The following is a 7,419-nucleotide window of genomic DNA, read 5'->3' as shown; positions in this document are numbered from 1 at the left end:
TGGCTCCCCCGCCGCGCCTCATTTGCATGCGGGGGGGGGACACAATAAGATGGAGCGGCTCCCGGCAGCCCGTGCGGCACCCTTCCCCCCCTTCTCCGCCTGCCGCCCTCTCACATGACGGCCCGATAAGCGGCGTCGTGAGGCGGCGTCGTGAGGCGCCGCGCGCCGCCCGCTCGCTGCCCCCCTCTGCAATTACGCAGTTATTTTTTTCTCGGCCCACGGGTTAGCAGCGCTGCGCCCGGCCTAGATACTTGTCCTCCACACCCGTATCGGGTTGCGTGTCTCGCGTGCTCCGAATGACTTGAAGGCACTCGGTGGCCTTCTGCGCTTTTGGGTGATTGAGGGTGGCTGCGTGGATCATAGCAAGCAAAATTTATTTTTAAAAGGAGAGCACCTTGTGTTTTCATGAGCTGTAGAAACAGTGCTCTGAAAGGCTGCTTTTTAAAAAAATTTTTTTTATGATTTTAGTTGAAATGTATGCACAGGTACAGGCTATTAATCCATTTTTGATATGGGACATTAGGTGCCAAATAAGAGAGGGCTCTTCAGATAGGGTCACCATACGCAGTCACCCCATCAAAAAAAAAATAGCTGTTACCACAATTTCACATAAGACTGTGATACATACAGAGAAGCAGAGTTGGTTTTCAAGGCTCAACTTAAACAACTTGAACATACCAGCCCCTTAAAGAGTCACCCTTTCCAGAAAGGCTCATTCCTTACCCACCACAGATCAGTTTTCTGCGCAGCTTGTGGGTGTGCAAAGTTCCTACAGCAGCTCTAAACAATTAATTCATGCAGAGTCTATGCATACACACGCATAAAGCGGCTGCCACCACATTATATAATCGAGAAGGTATGTAACTAACAAAACAATAGACAGGAATAAAGCAGAGGTTGGCCTGAAACATGACTTCAGTGAAAGCAAAAGCTGTGTGGCATACTCCCTGGACCCAGCCCACTGCGAATATTCGTATCAAAGAGATGTCGTTATAATAGGATAAGTAAGCACTTCAGTGGCTGTTTATCTCAGTGGAGGAAACATTTGTTGCCTTTAAACTCACAGAGGCTTAAATGATGCATGAAAACTTTCTGCCTAGAATCAAAACTGTGTCCGAACTTCAAAAATTAATCTGCTCATTTTATATTCAGAATGTCGGGAAAGCAAATGCAGGGACCTTGCAGAAGGCCCAAGCCCTGCTTTGGTGAAGTCAGAAGCTGCCCCTGCTCTTGCCAACAGGCTGGAGATAAGGGTGTGCTGTGCCGCAGCTGGCCAGGGCGTGAGGAATGACAGACAGCACTTGCAAGGTGGCTCCTCTCAGCAGCAGATCTTGTTGCCGCACCCCCTTCAATATTTCTAGCAGGAAAAAGAAACACAGACACACCATTTACTCATCATCTTTCCCTTTCCTTCTTCCTCCTCCTTGCCCATGTCCCTTCTACATTAAGCCCAACCTGACTCAAACCCTTTTCCCTTGATGTAGCAAGATTCAGCATCGCGCATAGTGCTAAAGTGCCCTGAGGCAGCTCTAGTTAGCAGCATAAGGCATTTTGTCCTAGGCTGGTTTGATATGAGTTGTTTCTCAGTCTAATCCTCTACCTCACTTCAACTAAATGTGAATTTTTCTTCCCTCTTCGCATGTGTCTTAGAGGAGGATGGGACACTCTTCATAGCACTTTGCCAGTCAGCCGTGGCTCACAGATTGAGAAATTCAGTGCAAGAGCAAAGCTGTCAAACTCACTTGGCAGAGCACAACTGTTTCAGAAGTGTTTCCAGGCCAGGATATACCATCAGTTCATCATTAGCAGTTCACAATCCCTCCATGCCAGTTCACCCACTCGGGTTTACCCAGACAGCTGAGGAAGACATCATTTATGTCATAATTAACCTTTGCTGAACTCTTTCACTCCTGCACGATGACACCTTTTACTCAGATAATACTAGTGTTTTTCATTCAGAACAGCCTGCGCTCCTGTGAGAAAAACAGAGCAATTTTAAATGAAATAGGACAGGGTTTGTTTCTCACTGTACAGTATCACTACTGATAAATCTCCTTGTAAATCCCTCCCAGTATGTGAGAAATGTGCCCTGCTGTCTCACCCAGTATTATTCTCGTACCCAGACGAGCTATATCCTGCCAAGTGATATTTGTTTAAAATTCTCAAATGCACAAATTTGGCAGAAAATCTGGGGCAAAGGGCATCCCCCTGGTTACTGCTGCTGTGTTGAATCTTCCCAACTCAAAGTCCAAGATCCATTTACATCAGTTCAGTTAAGCTGCAAAACAAAATGAGCTCTTCCCAATAGGCCTGCTTAGAGATACTAATAAATGCAGTGGTGTAAAATGTAATCAACTGTTGAAGGCACAAGCAATGGTTTCAGCTCGTATTAAGACTGATGCACTTGTAGCTGACGTCAATCCACCCTCCCTGCTCTCTTAGCCTTGGGATTGGAGTATAATAAATATTACCTGTAATGCCATCTGCTGTACAGAGACAGCCCAGAGTTCCTAGACTTCTCACAATTTAAGGGCTGATGTTGTGCTAGACCAGAATGCAGTTTATTTCAGCCTTATGTGACTTTCTTTTGACTCTAACTAAAAATACCTGTTGACTTGAATTTTTAAAGTCATCTGTCATGGAGCAAAAACAGTGTTTCATTTGAAAAGACAAAGAAACTAAAGACAGTAGTCATATTGATTCAAGAAACTAGTATGAAAAAGAACAACATTATCAGGCCTCTCCACTTGGAAGAATCTTGAGAAGAGTCAGAGCCAGAAGATCTCTGCCCTGGAAAACTTGGACCTCCCAAATCCTAGTTTTCTATGAATTCCTAGGAGAGCTTATTTATTTTGTGTATCAGTTCTTCAGCTCTTTTAAAGCCTCACCCAAGTCATCCAGCTTCTCTAAAAAAAGGCGAACTATTGTAGTTTAATGGTGACTGTGACTTTTGGTCAGTGTTAAAGTTGTTTTGAATGGTATCAAACTGAAAAAAACTTTTAGATCAAATAATGCACATAAAATTTTCTAATTTTCTTCTAACTTTAAAAATGATGTCTGATTTTGAAAATTTAAAGTAACAAGAATTATATCATTTCCTACAGAACTCTTTCACAATAGTATCTCTAAGTATTGAGCATTTTATTACTAAAAACTTCCTAGCACCTAACCCTGTCTGAGGTCAGTTAAAAGCCTTTTACGTGGTGTGTTTGGAAGAAATATTTAATCAAAATACTGCAGATCATGTGTTATATGGGAACTGATTAGTCAAGGAAGCTCAAGAAGCTATAAATCCTCAAGTCAGCATCATCCAGAAAGATATTTGATCTCAAGCACGTGACAGTGGAGAAGAGAGCAGCCACGTAGTGGAAAAGTTGCTTCCTACAGGAATGCCCCTCTCAGCTGGGAGAAGCACCAGAGCTATTAGAAAAACTTCAAATTTTATTTTACTTTCCCTCAAGCAAATAGGTGTGGAAGCTTTGCTCACCTAAGAGTGACAAAAGAAAAGAACTTCACTCTCCTTCAACAGGCAGGAAACCAAGCCTCCTTTACAGAAGGCGCTCTTCCCTGCCTAAGCCTCCTCCTTCTCTTTGAAGCTACAAGATTTCTAACTCTGCTAGCTGGGAATAAGCCCTTGGTTGACATCTCTTACCTGTCCTTTCTCCCTTTCCCCTGCACTAAGCAGAAGCAGTGCCAAATACTTTTTTTTTTTTTTTAAAGGAGACCAAGTAACTTCTCCTCCCCCCACCAACATGCACATAGTCTCCACTGTGGCTGCAGCCAGTCCTGGCACAGCCTTCACAAGAAGCAAAAAATACTTTCGTAATGACATTTTTACACTTTCACACTCACTTTCTAAAACAGAACTTTATGTGAAGTCACTGCTATTCTTCAAGCCTGAAAAAAAAAAAAAAAAAACTAGTAACATGGTTTTGGAGACCTTGTTAAAAGGAAATGCATGAATATTTCCAGGTGAATCAAACTAAGGTAATCTCAGAATCAGCAAAGAAACAAAAGAACAACATACATAAGTTCTAGGAAGAAGGCAAATGCAGTAATTTAGGATTATACATGTTTTACCAGAAGGACTGTAGAATGGAGACCCAGGTCAGACAGTTACTGCATATAAGGTACCCTGAGGTCTGAGGTCCAGCAGAGTACACCAGCTTCTTACCTTCATGTCACCATGTCCTTAGTGCACTGATGACTTTCCAAAGGGAAGGATGACTCCAGGATTTTGCCAACCGATACGGAGCTATTTCAAAGACATTCTAAGTAACTGGCAGTTGTTAGCAGCTGTGTTACATAATACAATCAAAATGACCTTGGTAGCCCTGTACCATGTGCAGCAGACAATAGCCTGTCTCCCATAACTCAGCAACACTTTTGTCAGTAATTGGCGCTTGTTCAGTACCAGTGGAGCAGTAGAAATCTGAGTAGGCTAAAGAGGTTAATTAACTCTCATAGTCTCCTTTTGAGGTGTGGTCTGTTCAGGTCAGGCACAACACACACAGGCAGAAAACAAGAAGTGGTAAAGATGCTGTACACACTGTGGAATTACTTCAGTTTTCGGTAGAAGAACCTCCATCATACTAAATTTGCACATAAGCATGAAGTTATCCTGTTCAGATATTGTGACTGGCACTGAGAGCAGTCGGATGTTAAATGCAAAACAACATGCCCTCTTGTGGTCATGAAGCTTTCAGTGGCTTCTCTTCCAGATGATAGGAAGGAATGACTCTAAAAAGAAAAGTAAGAAATTCTATGTTTTGAGGCACTGTTTGTTTTGATGCAGGAGCAAACATTGCAAAGTCACTTTTGATCAGATAGTGCAAAAGACAAACCTCAGAAAGTTTAACTTTAAAAAGCATGTTGTCTCCTGGTTAGACCCAAAGCCCAGATGTTATAATTTGTGAGATAACTTTAACCTTGGTCATTTAGCTGCTCTATAGCTCGGTTTTCCCAACTATCAAGTTGGTATAAAAATGCAGAGGTACTATCAAGATTAATGACTAGGTGCATGGAGCATTAAAGACCAAAAGTACCTGCAACATTTTCAAAAGAAAAAAAAAGATACTTTTAAAACTACACTTTAAGACACACTGATTATTAAAAACACAGCTGTGTAAATATATAAACCACAGGATTTTATAGCTTGCAAAGGGGCCCTCTTCTGCTTTTTGTTTTTGCATACGGTTCCCCAATAGTGCCCAGCCTTGCCCCCAGCCTCCCTGCCCTGAGCGAGGTGCACGGGGACGGCTGCAGCCTCGTCCGGCGGAGGCTGAGGCCCAGCCTCCCCTCACGGCCCACCCTGGTGGCCTGCTGTAGGGCCCCTGGCAGCCTCCCTCCGGTGACACCCTTGGGCTGTGGAGTTGGCCTCCCTCCCATGATGCTCTGGAGCTCGGGGTTGGCCTCCCTCCCATGATGCCCTTGGGCCACCTTTCTCCCATGATGCCCCAGGGCTCCAGATTGGCCTCCCTCCCATGATGCTCCAGGGCTCCAGGTTGGCCTCCCTCCCATGATGCCCCTGGAACTCTGGGTTGGCCTCCCTCCCATGATGCCCCAGGGCCCAGGTTGGCCTCCCTCCCATGATGCCCCTGGAGCTCTGGGTTGGCCTCCCTCCCATGATGCCCCAGGTTGGCCTCCCTCCCATGACGCCCCGAGGCCACCTCTCCCCCAGGGTGTCCCAGGGCTCTGCCTTGGCCTCTCCCTGACACCTCCCGGCTCCGAGTTGGCCTCTCCCCCACGAGGCCCCGGGTCGGCCTCCCTCCCATGATGCCCCTGGAGCTCTGGGTTGGCCTCCCTCCCATGATGCCCCAGGGCCCCAGGTTGGCCTCCCTCCCATGACGCCCCGAGGCCACCTCTCCCCCAGGGTGTCCCAGGGCTCTGCCTTGGCCTCTCCCTGACACCTCCCGGCTCCGAGTTGGCCTCTCCCCCACGAGGCCCCGGGTCGGCCTCCCTTCCATGGTGCCGCGGTGTCTCCGCTTGGCCTCTCTCCCGAGATGCCCCGGGGTGGGGGGGGGCTTCGCCGCTCCTCCCGTGATGCCCCACGCTCCCCTGGTAACGGCCGGGGGGGGGGGGGGGGGGGGAAGCGGCGCCCGCCCGTCGCTAGGGGCGGCGGCGGCGGCGGCCATGGCGGCGCAGCGGCTCGTGTCCCTCCTCCTCCTCCTGCTGCCGCCGCGCGGCGCCGCCAGCGCGGAGCCCGCCCGTTTGCCGGGCCCCGCCGCCGCCGCGGCTCCCCCGGCGCCGCTGGAGCCCCTCGCTGCCGCCGGCGCGCGGGCGGGCCGCAGGCCGGCCCCGGTGACAGACGGTGGGTGCCTGGGCCGGGCCGGGCCGGGCGGGGGCTGGCGGGCTCCGCCAGTGGGTAGCGGCGCCGTGGCGGTATCGGTGGTACCTGTGCAGAGCTGTGCTGTCAGCGCGCGCCCCCGTTAGCGGATAGATTCCACTTTTGTCACCCTTCACTTCCATTTTGCTAGATTACCTGCCAAATCAGACGTGTCCTGGTGCATGCTTCCTTAGGAAAAGGAGGCTTCAACCCCCTGCTCTCAGGGGCACAGCTTCCCAATCACATTCTTTGCGTTTCAACTTCCCTCCTTTGCAAGGCGAGCACAAGGCTCTGATCCTAAATTCGGCTGACAGAACAATCAGAACTGCAAAAGTTCCAGGAGCCGGCTGGATATAGTTGAAGTGGGCAGAGAGCACCCAGAGGGCTGCAGGGAAATGTCTTAACAGTCAAACAGAAGGGGAAAAGTGGTAGTTACAAGGTTAAATACTCAATTATGTCTGGCCTATGGAGTACTGATCTCCCTCTTCTGTATTTTATGCTACCCTTAAGTCTAGATTTATTACAGAACAACCACTCTCAAAACCAGTTAAGTAAATTAATATCTGCTCCTTGAATTTGAAGACTTGAAAAACCAAAGAATGTTTTTAAGAAGCCGCCAAACTTATATTGTCAAGACAGTTCACAGTAGTTAGCAATTACTTTACTTCCTTATTATTCTAATATTCACAGCATCTAAAGACAGAAAAAGCAACTTTAAAGAAATCAGCTCTGGTTATGTTGGAACGTCAGGGAAATGCATTACTGTATCCTGGGTCATGTTTGATACTCCTAAACTTTTTATTGCTGTATCAATCCCCCCCCCCAACTTAAACATAGTATTGCTACATTATTTGTGTCTTTTTTTCTCAGCAGTACTGAATAACATTTTAATGCCTTCAACATTCCTATTTGATTGCTTTTTTTTTTTTTGATTTCATAGGGAACATAGGATCAGATTTATAGTATGCCTTGAAAAGCCAACTTTTAAAAACAACTTGTTAAAGAAAACATGAATTTGGATCTAGACTTTTGACCATTGTCAAAATAAGGCAAGGTGAAAGATAAGTGTTCTGGTACACATTGTAATGCGTTAA

The 7,419-nt window shown here is 47.0% G+C and overlaps 1 long non-coding RNA gene across 2 annotated transcripts; it reads right to left on the bottom strand.

Moving 5' to 3' along the window:
- Positions 1–1,120: 1,120 nt before the first annotated feature.
- Positions 1,121–5,543, bottom strand: LOC134148159 (uncharacterized). Of its 2 annotated transcripts, none has more exons than XR_009960147.1 (5): positions 4,845–5,543; positions 4,175–4,740; positions 3,853–3,897; positions 1,743–1,973; positions 1,121–1,357 (listed from the first exon to the last, which is right to left on the bottom strand). It is a non-coding gene; the product is annotated as an uncharacterized LOC134148159 (long non-coding RNA). The 2 variants fall into 2 exon arrangements; XR_009960148.1 differs by having other exon boundaries at positions 1,743–1,857.
- Positions 5,544–7,419: the final 1,876 nt, after the last annotated feature.

This window comes from Rhea pennata, chromosome 17 (genome assembly GCF_028389875.1).
Source record: "Rhea pennata isolate bPtePen1 chromosome 17, bPtePen1.pri, whole genome shotgun sequence".
NCBI lineage: Eukaryota > Metazoa > Chordata > Aves > Rheiformes > Rheidae > Rhea > Rhea pennata.
The sequence above is the reverse complement of the archived record's forward strand: the minus strand, read 5'-3'. Positions and strand labels throughout refer to the sequence as shown.